This window comes from Apium graveolens, chromosome 1 (assembly GCF_009905375.1).
Source record: "Apium graveolens cultivar Ventura chromosome 1, ASM990537v1, whole genome shotgun sequence".
In the NCBI taxonomy this organism is placed as follows: Eukaryota; Viridiplantae; Streptophyta; class Magnoliopsida; order Apiales; family Apiaceae; genus Apium; species Apium graveolens.
In genome coordinates, this window is record NC_133647.1 from 93,248,770 (window position 1) to 93,262,557 (window position 13,788).

General features: G+C 35.1%; 1 non-coding gene across 1 annotated transcript; it reads left to right on the top strand.

Moving 5' to 3' along the window:
• Positions 1–843: 843 nt before the first annotated feature.
• Positions 844–950, top strand: LOC141681628 (small nucleolar RNA R71). The gene has a single exon (XR_012559060.1). It is a non-coding gene; the product is annotated as a small nucleolar RNA R71 (small nucleolar RNA).
• Positions 951–13,788: the final 12,838 nt, after the last annotated feature.

The following is a 13,788-nucleotide window of genomic DNA, read 5'->3' on the forward strand; positions in this document are numbered from 1 at the left end:
CTTCTTCAGCCACAACTTCATCTTCTGAAACTTGAGATTTTTCAAGGTTAGCAACCTTCCCAAACCTCAATGTAATTGCCTTAACCTGATATTTTACATCCTTCTTTCCTGGAACTTCTGTGTAACTACAGAGTGTACCAAATTGCCGATTTAGCAAGGCATTGGAAATCTGACCAATTTGATTCTCCAAGGTCTTAATAGAAACCGCTTGGCTCTTGCACATGAGCCCCAACTCCTCCAAATTCAGATTTTTCATTAGGTTGACTTGTACCTCCATGCGGTAGTTGCTGAAGTTGGAGTTGTTGTCTTAGTGCATATTACGGTTGTTGAAAACCGTGAGGGTTAAATTGCTTTGCTGCATACTGCTGATAAGGCTGTTGCACCGCATTCTGATTGTTTCTCCAGCTGAAGTTAGGATGATTACCGTTGTTGGGATGATAAGTTGTTGTAACCGGTTGTTACGACCTCTGAAAGTTGCTCACGAACTGAGCTGATTCACTAGAAATAGCACACTGCTCTGTCTCATGCGCACCAGCACAAAACTCACAAACACTAGTGATCTTATTAACTCCATAATTAGCCAAAGAATCCACCTTCATTATCAAAGCCTTAAGCTGAGCAGCTATAGCAGTAGCTATATCCACCTCCAGGAATCCTACTACCTTGCCTTGAGGTAGTCTCTTAGTTGGATTCTGGTATTAATTAGCAGCCATCAGTTCAATCAACTCATAAGCTTCATCATAGCTCTTAGCCCATAAGGCTCCACCTGATGCTGCGTCGAGCATGGATCTAGACTGTGCTCCCAAGCCATTATAAAAGTAGTTGATAATCATCCAGTCAGGCATCCCATGATGAGGACACATCCTAAGCATATCCTTATAGCGCTCCCAAGCTTCACATAAAGACTCTCGTGATTGCTGTGCAAATTGAGTAAAAGCGTTTCTGATTGCAGTTGTCTTTTCCATAGGGAAGAATTTAGTAGGAAACTTTTGAGCAAGATCTTCCCAAGTAGTGATAGAACCAGCTGGTAGAGAGTATAACCAGCTCTTAGCCTTGTCCCTTAGAGAGAATGGGAAAAGCCTCAACTTAACAGCATCTTCAGAGACACCATTGAACCGGAAGGTGTCACAGATCTCAATGTAATCCCTAATATGAGTATTGGGATATTCCGTTAGAGAACCCCCAAACTGGACTAAATTCTGCACCATCTGAATTGTGCTAGATTTGATTTCAAAATTATTAGCCGTGATGGCTGGTCTGAAAATGCTAGACTGAATGTCGTTAATCTTCGCTTGAGAAAAGTCCATCAAAGCTTTCAGATTTACTACTGGTTCTCCCATTGCAACGATCGCTTCTTCTTCAACTTTCTCCTCAACAAAGACTTCTTTTTCTACTACAACTTCTTCCTCTGCTTTATCCAGTGTTCTCTTGCGAGATCGAGAATGCATTAGCATAAACGCTCTATAGAGTACCTGAAACACAAACAAGCAAACAAGTAAATAAACTATCCGAGTCAGTGAACTTTAACGACCACTGATGAGAAGCACATAAACTAAAAATTAACACCGAGTCCCCGGCAGCGGCGCCAAAAACTTGTTAGGACGAAAACACACGCTAAAATTACACGTAAGTATACGCGTTCACAAGTAGTATAAGATATAAATCAGATTCGTTCCCACAGAGACTGCTTTAGGTTAAGTTCAGATTATGCACTTATGTAACAATGTATGGTTATCGTTCAATGCTAAGATAATAACAAGTTGGGTTGTTTATAACTAAGATTAAACTAACATGCAATTAACTAAGAAATTAAAAGTGATTGAATTAACTATATGAGACAAACATGGGATTCTAACTTCATTAAATACTTCATTAAAATCATTACTCTTAACCTTAGCATGCAATGGTGATGACAACTAATCAGATAACACGAAACTAGTAAACGCCAACTTTCGTTGTACGAATACCCTACTACCAGACATCCACAAAAGAGATAGACGTTAAATAGATACCAATTATGTTGAGACCCTATATGTCTATAGAATTTGACAACATGAAGGTTTAATGCGCAAGTTATCTCTCATGATTACATAGACCAAGTAAGATGGTTAAAATTACCTACAAATCATGCATAACAAATACCTGAACCTATGCTAGCATGGCAAGTTCTAATTCTCTATATTAACTGTAGCTTCAATAGAGATTAACACGCTATCTTATAAGTTCGCGATTCTCATAGAATAAGCACAACCAATACTAGAATATCATACAATCACCACGCACTAAGGTATCGAAACAAATTAACTATTGAAATTCATAAGTAAATCCGTTAGAACCCCACGATAACGATTAGTTCATAACCGAACTCATCATCACCGTGGTTTCTGATGAAAGCATGATAAATAAACTAGGTCTTTATAAACTGAATAATAATTAAAGTACGTTAACAAGAGTTTTAGGTTCAAACAACAAAGAAAACAAGCATCCAAGATTACAATTTAAGCAAAGAATCATAAGTAAAACAAGTTCTTCTTCTCCTTCATTGAATTCGTTATGAAAAACTTCTTTTTAGGAGTTATATAGGCTTTAGAATCGAGCTGGACTTCAAACTCTCAAAATCATAGAAGAATCAGGATTCTGGAAAACAATCCCGCGCGGCCCCCCTGTACTTCTGCCAAACCAGCGCGACCGCTCTCAAGTGTAGCGCGGCCGTCTTTGCCTTCTGGAAAAAATTGATTTTTCTTATTCCTTGACTTTAAATGCTGGTTTTTTTTGCGCATCAACTGAGGCTCCATCCTAACACTCTTCTAGGCATAAAATATGTAAAATCCAGTCCTTCTTCCGACTATGCGCTGAAATACAAAACACTACAAAAACACATCAAAAATAGAATCAACTTGAGTACAAAACACCAATTCGAGCCTTTACGAAGCGTTCTAAGTGGATATAAATGCCACTTAACATGAGGTCATGTAACTTTGAATTTCCAAGATAAAGATCATCCAGTTCCAGAAACCCAATTTTCTTTTCATCAGGATAAAAAGTTAAGACTTTTGTCCCTAGACTCATTTCTATCTTGGCTCCTCCAATAGGCATATCAATAGCATATTTAGTTTGATCAATGTACTTTGGAATATAGTTAGATTTTTAAGACATTTCTTTCTGCTTTAACTGTATCAGGTTCTTTATGAATGCAGACCATCTGGCAGTTACATGATTGGTTACCTTGAGAATTATTGCAATAAGTTCCAATTCCTGCCATGGTTTGTCTCTTAACTGTTCTTGAGTCAACCTTAATTTTCTCCCACTCCAGAAAATAAATCATTTTCTCTCCAACAAGATCAATAATAATTTCAACTGATATGATCTTCTGTCAGTCTTCAAGCATCACATTGTCTCCAATTTCTGTCAGATTAGCATGCTTCCATAGAGTCAAAACATCTCCTATAGATGGATCATCATTTAACCTTCCCAAACCACTTATGATTCCAGGTTTTCTAGAGTGAGAACTTCCATTATAAATCTTCTTTAATGTTTCAGAAGAATCTCTTCTAGGTGCAGGTTTCTTGCTTCCCCATAGTTGCTTCTTCTTTTCTTCAAAAGTGAGTACTGGCTTATCAGAGACTATGTTTTCAGAATCAGGATTTGATAAATCAGCTAAATTGGGTTTGAAGAATCAACAACATGAGTAGTATCAGAGTTGTGATAGGTTGAATAACAGCTTCTTCTTTATTAACTTTGGCAATGTCAGAGATTAACTTAAGTTTTGAAGCCCAGTCAGCTCCATGAATCTTCCTTCTTTGATGAGCTTGACTGACTTTTTCTTCTTCAGCAATTTCATCAGTATCAAAAGATTGAGAAACTGTATATATTGGATCTATTAGTATTTGTGGTTTAGTTTCCTTAGATACTGATTTCTTCTTAGCAACAGCTTTGGCTTTAGGCTTTGAAGGCTTGGACTTCTCTCATATCTTCTCTTTTCCTTTATGACTCATGTCAGTATTTAAGATAGCTTGAGACCTAAGAGATCTTTCAGCCTCTACCTGACTCACCTCCCTTATGACTACCCCTTTGGTTGGTCTGTTGGAAGGATCATCTTCATATAGATCTTGAGAGATAACAGCAGTATCAGTATTTGCTGTCTTCATGGAATTCTTGAAATTTTCCTCCATTTTCATTATTTGTTCTAGATCAACTCCAGGTGTTTGTTTTTCAAATATACTTCTACTCACCTCAGAGTCAAATGCTTGAATCTTTGCATCCTTGTAGAATAAAGTTGTCTTTCTTCCTTTTACTTTCAGAGTTTAAAGATACTGACTTGCTTCTGCACCAGCTTCTATCTCCTGAATACCTTGGTCTTCATCAGTAGTTGTGACTTTTAAAGTTTGTTGATTTGTTATAGTCACAGTCAGTTCATTAGATTTAAGTCTTCTTTCACTTCTCCTACTTTCTCCATCTTGTCTAGATTGAGACCTAATTATTGCTTTTGATGAACCACAAGTTCCAACTAGCTCCAACTTGCTCTTCAACTCTTCTCCTTACATTGTCCTTATGTCCCCCCTTATTACCTCCATCAGGATTTACATCATCAGTGTTTATCAATACAGTAGAGAAAGAATCAGCTCCATTGAATTATGTACCTCTGTAAGTTGTTCAGACATTTGAACTTGCTTAGCTTCCAATCTAGCTTGATTGGCTTCAATTGTAGTCTATCTGGTAACAATTTGGTGCAATCTGCTTCTGAATTTCTTGATGAGTAGTCAGCCTTGAAGCAATCAAAAAAATTCTTTGATCTGATTAATTTGAAAAGTAGTTGCTTCTTGAGCTGTATGCAAGGATCTTATAACCAGAGTAGATGCTTTCAGAAGATTTAGCATATCAGAATTTTGAATTTTCTGTTCAACTATTTCCAGATGTTCAGCGTCATTTGTTCTAGAAATAGGATATGTAGCATCTTTCCATTTAACATTCCAGATTTCATCAAAATAATCTTGCTTCTTTTTAGCGTCCAACTCCTTAAGCTTTTGTTGCCTCACATGATTAGGGATATTTTAAGGGAAGAATAGATCATCCTCAGGATCTATATGAGCATTTAAAGTAACAGCTTCTTCACCATCATTAGATTTTTCATTTGTAACTGGATCTTGAACTATCTACTAAACTTCATCTTCAGCTTCAGCATGCATGATAGATACAAAAGTTGGTGTTGTATGTGATCCAGCAGCTTCAGAAGCTTCCATACCATAAGCATTTAACTCCACATCTTTAAGAATTGTAGATAAATGAACTGGAGCTTCAACATTTACTTCCAGAACCTCAGTTCCTTTATAGTGCTGTGGTAACCCTATAATGGATAGATCTTTATGAATGGACTGTTGTGCTACTACATCTTCAGCAATAACAAGGAAAATTTCAGGTAGTGGAATAGTAGATTGAATGGACTATTTTTAGCAAAACGGGGATTACTACAGGCGGTGGAATAGTAGATTGATGGACTGCAGGAAAGTATCAGTCCTAAGACCTATAGAGAGATTATCAACACTTGGTACATCAAAGTTTATCTGAGGGTCAACATACTGTTGTTCAACAGTTGTTTCTTATGTAATCTGTGCACCTACAAAATATAACAAGTAACACTTAATCTCTATATTCTTTTAAAGTAGTCTCACTACTCCTCACACCACATAGCTCATAACTTTCAATGGTTAGAGTTTCCTCACGAGGATTACTAAATTATGTCTCTCAAATACCTCTTCTTTTTCCAGGAAAGATCCTTCCTCTCTTTAATTCTGTTTTTCTCTAAATCTTTTCACACAACTCACAGAAAAGCTCACATAATTTGTCCTACAGAAATAAGAGGAGGCTAAATAAGGGTGGTCTGTGGTCACACAACTAGAGGTAGTCCTTAAATAAGGTCTAGAAATAATCATACCAACATGATTTATAACATGCATAATAAATGCTGAAAAATACCAAATCATAATTTAAAATAAAAGATGATAAAGTGAAATCAGTATTTATACCTTGTGAATCTAAATTCACAATTGAACTCACAGTTGAAACTGTGGTTATGACAGTGTATTGTTCACGAATTATGGGAACCTCCATTTGAATTAGAAAGGATTTGACCAGGTTATTGTCATGTACCATGGTCTCAAACCTTGTTCTTCTTGCAAAGAACTGACACTTGAAGGTGTTATTTGATACTATCACAGGGTCTTCAGTGAAAACTAATGAAACCCCTGTGTTTTTGTTGGTGTCATCAAGATCTACCTCAATATGTAGTCTCTTACCAACTTAATGTTGTTTCTGAGTGATGATCATAGTTTCATGAACCATGTCACTTGATTTTGGCAACATTTGAGAAATGGATTCAACTGTTTCATCTTTAAGAAGAAATTTGAGATAGAAGATGTATGATTTTGAGATTGAGTGTTGACAACTTCCTTTGAGAGAAAAAGAAAGTTTCAAATAATATGTCCTGTTTCATAGTATCAGACTTTTGAAACATAGATATTTTAGACATTTTGATAGGTACGAACACTCAAAGATCATAATTCTCATGAGATTAGAATTTAACCTTTCATCAATTTCTTTTGTGATATAAGTTTCTTCATGTAATGTTGTGCTCAATATGTACTGTAGTGAACATATATAACTCAAACAGATATTAGATGTACACATGCACTATTGAATACTTGTTGTAATTAAACATGCAGTACTGATTAGAAATATGAACAGTCATAATAAGTTAAGCATAAATAAAATAAGAAATATTCATTAAGCTATGAAATTAAAGAAGGAAAAAGATTGTTCATTAATATTAAGAAGATGAGTACAAGATTTAGAATTTTAAATGAAAATCCTAACTTAATCTAAGCTACTTAATATTCTGCCTCATTGCAACCTGCTCCGCCCTCATCGTCCTGCGATGATAGATTCTAGACATGGAGCTTGCAAGAGAAATGATATTCTCTTACAGCTCAAGAGCTGCCTGACGTTGGCGTTCATCCAACTCAGCATGATGTTCTTCCTCAAGAAGAACTTCTCCGTTGAAGAAATGCAGTTCTAATTGATCATCCCTGGAGATGATCATAAATTGAGTCAAGAACTGCAGTTGGGCGAAAAACTTCACCCCCAATCCGGACCAGTAGTACGTATGGATTAAAGTACATCTTTTCATCACTTGGATTGAAGATTGGTAGGTAGCATCCACTGTTGCGGTTGTAGAATTGGGGTTGAGCCATTATTTTGATGAGTGTTGGAGTTTTGAATGAAAAGTTTTGAGAAGATAAAGAGTTGTGTATGAGAAAGAAGTGAGTTGTTTTGGAAGTGACGGGTATGTATTTATAGCAGAAGGGATAGAAACTGAAAAGACTCTTTAATTAACCATGTAATAATTAAACACAACATGCATACACTCTTACGCGTATATAGGTAAACAAAAAGTAATCTCCCTTTTCAAATTCCTATTCTCGATGTAAGTACTCAAGAGTTTGTAGTTACTTACAGCAATAGTTAACCCATACAAGTAATTAAAAGATTTTCCACTAACTCACTGTTAAACTGAGCAACCTTTTATTTCGAATATATTCAAAATAACATTAAAATATAATAGTCAAGCAAAATTTAACCATTATCAGTATTTAACCAACAACTATAAGGATTTACCTGTCAACACAAGTTTGACCAATATCAGAATCTAACAACTACTGTCAGGATCTATCAGTCAAAACAAGTTTGACCAATATCAGAGTTTATACACATAATCAGAGTTTAACATGCAGCTATTGGCTGGGAGTAATAGAAGTTAATTACATGCTTTCATGGCATCAGAATTTAACATATATATCAGTGTCAAGCAAGTACTGCTACATAGTTATAAGATACCATACTCTAACTATCAGTAGTTATTCCTTAATTATCAGAGTTTGAGAAATGTCATGATATCATTCCCAATTCATTCACCAATATTGTGAAAGTAGCTTCACAGAGAGTCTTGGTGAATATATCTATTAATTGCTGATCTGTTGGAATAAAGATTAATTCCACTGTACCCTCTTTCACATGTTCCCTTATGAAATGGTACCTAATGTTGATATGTTTAGTCATTGAATGTTGCACTGGATTTCCTGTCATTTCAATAGCACTTTGATTATCACAATATATAGGAATAGCATAATAGTCTAACCCATAATCCAATAATTGATTCTTCATCCATAGAAGCTGAGCACAACAGCTTCCTGCAGAAATATATTCAGCTTCTGCAGTTGATGTGGAAATTGACTTTTGTTTCTTGCTAAACAAAGAAATAAATATGCCACCAAGAAATTGGCAGCTTCTAGAAGTGCTTTTCCTGTCTATTTTTCCTCCTGCAAAATTAGCATCTCTGTAATTAGTTATATCTACTGATGAACAAGCATTTAAATCTAACTTGGTTGTAGTGGCCATGGGAGTTGATGCAGTTGAGCTGTCTTGTATTCCAAATCTTTTGAGTAGATTCCTGGTGTATTTGGATTGTTTTATGAAGATCCCTTTACCGGTCTATTTTACTTGAACCCCAGAAAATAACTCAATTCTTCCATCATACTCATTTGATATCTAGACTACATTAGCTTTGCAAATCTCTCACAAAGCTTATCATTAGTAGATCCAAAAATGATAACATTAACATATATTTTTACTAATAACAATTCCTTACCATGGTATTTATAAAAGAGAGTTTTTTCAATTGTACCTCTTATGAAATCACTTTCTAAAAGAATTAGAGAAAGTGTTTCAAACCAGGCCCTTGGAGCTTGTTTTAGTCCAAAGAGTGCTTTATCCAGTAAGTAAACATGATCTGGATACTTTGGATCAATGAACCCTGGAGGTTGTTCAACATAAAATTCCTCTTTGAGTTCTCCATTTAGAAATGCACTCTTTATATCCATTTGGAACACTTTAAACTTCTTGTGAGCAGCATGGGCTAGAAAAAATCTAATTGCCTCAAGCCTTGCGACTGGAGCAAAAGTCTCATCATAGTCAATGCCTTCTTGCTGTGAATAGCCCTTTGCAACCAGTCTTGCTTTGTTTCTTGTAATAATGCCCTCACTATTAGTTTTGTTTCTGAACACCCATTTTGTACCAACAACTGATCTATTCTTTGGTCTTGGCACAAGAGTCCAGACTTTGTTCCTTTCAAATTCATTCAACTCCTCTTACATTGCTGTTATCCGGTCAGCATCTTGAAAAGCTTCTTCCACCTTCTTAGGTTCAGTTTGAGATAGAAAAGAATGGTAGAGACATTAATTTTGAGTGGCTTTCTTGGTTCTTACACCACTATTAGGATTTCCAATGATTAAGTCAGGTGTGTGTGACTTAGACCGTTTTCTTGTAGATGGAAGTTGACTCCTTGAAGAAGAACCTCCCCTTGATCCATAAACTATCTGTTATTTTTTTTCCTAGTACCATTATCATGTCCTGATGCTCCCCCTGAATCAGTGTTCCCATTGTTATCATTATTTGACTCATCAGAATTTGAGGAAAGAGAGTCTGATGACTTATTTGCTGATGTTTCTTGAGTTGAATCACTTGTTGAAGACTCTGGATTTGAGTTATGTTGCTCCGCCTCAACATATGCTTCAGTATTTGAAGAATTTCCACTGTGCTGTGGATCATCAGAGCTTGGAGTGATATCAGGATCTACTGTATTAGGATTTGTTAGGGAATCAGGATTTAACTGTTCAGCATATGGTACTTCATTTTCAAATCTCACCTGGTCATGGTCATCTACATCTTCTAAACCTGTAATCTTTTTGTCATCAAAAGATACATGTATAGATTTCATGACTGTTCTTGTTCTCGGGTTGTAAACTCTGAAGGCCTTTGTAGACAATGGATATCCCAAAAAAATGCATTCATAAGCTTTTAAATCAAATTTGGTAAGCTGCTCCGGATGAGTTTTGAGAACAAAACACTTGCAACCAAAAATGTGAAAGTACTTCAAATTTGGCTTCTTTCCCTTTACCATTTCAAATGGTGTTTTTCCATTCATGTTGATCAATGTTGCATCTTGTCAAGTAAGCAGTTTGCACAGCCTCAACCTAGAATTAGGTATGTTGCCCAGTAAAGTAATTGTTTAAGGGGGGTTGGATATAATTACTAAACAAATCATTGTATTATGAAAGTAAAGTAGGAAAAGATGAATCAAATAACAGTTTATATTGATCTTTAATAAACTGTTACAAAACTCTCTCAAGAACAATATTCTTAAGAGCTTCTAGGTTATAGAATACTCGAGTTGTGCACCTCACATTGTGATAACCTATTATGTGTTTATATACTACACAACTACAAATCAGTCCTTTATCAATGACAAGATATATTAAAATATAATTCTAACACTTTACATATCTAAATCAACTACGATCTTATAAATCAGCACCTTTTGATTTATCTCGCGGTCTTGAATTATCATCCAAGTCATTCTCAACGGATAGCCTTGATCAACGGATAAATGCTTTAGCTTTAATGGATAATCATTTATATAAATCAATGGATGACTAATGATCGTCAACGGATGATATCAATGCTTTTGATGGATAATCATATCACAGTAGTTGGTCATATCATGATTATTAGACAGATCCTGGTCTTCGACTAAGCCAATTCTCAACAACCTCTCCCAATTTATGCTTTACAGATTAAGCATGAATTCGAATAGAATTGTCTAGTGCCAAATACCAGATAGAAAAAATAAGTAGTGTAAAGCTTACTTTGTTTTATACTTTGATCTTCATATTTCTTGATAAATTCTGTAGTATCTCTGAATAAAAGATTTAACTCTGTCATCAATTTTTTTTAACAGAATCTCTTCTAACTTGATCTTTAAATTCTTCTCATATTTTGTTTTATCATATAATTGATAGATAGCAGCTCTCAGACTTCTGATTTGAGCTCTTTCTGTCATCATGTCTTCTAGTAAAACATAGAAAAATTTTCTTCCATCAGGATTCATAGTTATATGTCTCTGATTAAGAACATTTTCAATGACAACTTCACCTTTCTTCATGTTGACTTCTTACCCCCTGAAATTCATGTATTTAGGAACATATGATCTGAAATAATATTGACCATCATCGAGTATCCTTCTTTTGATATTGGCAAGAATCATGTTCGACCATAACCTAGAAGTTTCATCTTCGACTCTTAGCAAATAATGAATGCACTTCAATTCTTTTGTAGACATGATCATCAGTTCATCAAGTGAAAGAACTTGAACTTGATCATTTTGCATTAAGAGTAAGATCTTCTATATAGATTCAGAACCATCATGTTTGTCAAGAATAATCTTGACAGCTTCAAGTCTATCCAGATGATCAGCAGTTATTTCCTGTTTTGGACTATCAGCAAGTGTGAAGTTTAACAACTTTAAGTTGACAAGTTTAGCTTCATAATGTCCTATTCCAGCTCTTGTGAATGGTTCAATCAACTTAAGCTTCTTAGCTTGTTCTAACAAAGACTTCTTATCTCCCATGGTTTTAGAATCAAGTAAACCATCCAACCTTAGTTCTTCAGGATTAGAACTCAATTTATCTTTACAATTAAGATCAGCAATTTTTCTCCATTTGCCTTTGTTCTTGATTTTTAGAAATACTTGAGCTGTCCTTTCTGCTCTTATCTGCAACATCTCCATATATGTACTCCTCCATATATTCCTCTCAGATCTTTTATGCATATTCTTGTATTCTTGATTTGCTTTATCAATAATTATTTTGATTTTTCCTTTATGTTCCCTTTCTTCTCTTCCATTTATTCTTCCTTGAAGTTTTTAGCATTAACAGCTTCAACATAAGCAGAGAGAATCTGTAAGTCCATTCAAAATAGAATATATTCTTCTTCAGTCTCCACAGAATCAGGAATCACTATCACTCTTTCAGTGTCATTTTTATGAGCTTTTAGCTTTCTGTAGTCGGCTGCAAAGTGTCCAACTCCATCACAATTGTAATACTTTATCTTTGACTTGTCAGTTTTCCCAGTCCTTGCCTCCTTCTCATCAAAGTATTTTCTATAGTTCCTCATATCAGATTTTGAGGAACTAGAGCCTTTCCTGTAGAAACCTTTTTCCTTTCTTGACATCTTTGTAGTCCATCTTCTTGAAGCTTTTAACCAATATAGCAGTCATTTGTAGAATGTTCTCATCATCATCATTATGATCAATTTCAGAGTCCGAGTCATTGTCAGGGTTTGAGTCATCATCAGTATTTGATGACTCAGTATCAGACTTTGTAGTCATAGCCTTTCCTTTAGAATGGTTTTTTCTCCCAGCTTTCTCCCTTGGTTTCTCTTCAACCCTGAGTGCAATCTGTCTTGTTCCAGGCCCTCCCGTCTTACTTCTCTGCTCCATCTCCCATTCATAAGTTTTCAACATCCCATAAATTTCATCCAGAGATGTCTCATCAAGATCATAATTGTCCCTTATTGATGTGACTTTCAAGTCCCACTTTCAGGGAGTGCAAGAAGAAACTTCAAGTTGGAATCTTCTGGATCATATTCTTTGTCAATCAGTGACAAGTCATTCATCAATTTCTGAAACCTTTCATAGATTTCAGTCAAAGACTCATTATCTTTTGAGTTAAAGTGTTCATACTCCTGGATGAGTATTGTCCTTCTATTCTTCTTAATAGCAGTGGTTCCTTGACACTTGATCTCCAAAGTGTCCCAAATTTTCTTGGCAGTTTTGCATCCAATCACCTTATTGGACATGACACTATCAAGAATGCTTTACAGAAGATGTCTAACTTTTGAATCTTTCATAATTGATATAAGAACCTCAGGAGGATAGTCCTTTTTTCCATGTTAACCATCTTTTCTTCTTGACCAGGGACAACAACAGCTAGTTTCATGGGCCTGTGAGGACCATCATAAATCCTGTTCAGATATTCAGGATCTATTGCTTCCAGACACATGGCCATCTTGACTTTCCAATTTGGATATTCATTAATCTTTAAGTTTGGAACCTTGATACCCTCATATCAACTCATATTGTGGTTGATTTGACTTGTGGCTGGTGGTGGTGGGGGATTTTGTTGAGTTTATTTGTTTGCCATTAGTGATTATTTTGTGTATCTTAAACTGTATGTATATCAACAGCAAGTTCTGATACCAATTATTAGGCCTTAAATCAACTATAGAGGGGGTGAATATAGTTAAATAATCAAATCAAATAAAAAAACTCAACAGAATGAACAGTCTTCATATTTAATAAATAAAAATTGATTATAATACTCTCTCAAAGGATGAACGAATATCCTTGAGAGCTGCTAGGTTATATGTATGATATACCAATGCGAAGACACATTAAGTATTAACCTAATCTGTGCATATATATTGTACAGTTACATAATCAATCTAGAAGATATGTTATAAATGAATAAAGAATTCTAATACATATCAATCTATTGATTTCTACAAAAAGTAAAGTCCTACATCGACATATCTCTGCAAATAAAATTCTTCTAAATAGAATCAATAACTTCTTGGAAATCAGTCTCGACAGATGCTGATAGACAAACTCTGATATTAAACTATAATATGTCAAATACTGATAGTCTTCATAAACTCTGACAACCTTCAGTAGCAAACTCTGATGGCAAACTCTGATAACTATATTATGATATTATCAATTTTATCTAACAATACAAGACCCTCTCATTTAATATTTTATTTCCTCTTTCATCGTTAAATATTGAACTCCATTAATTCTATTTTTTCATACTTTTTATGACACGATTTTCTCGTCGTTTC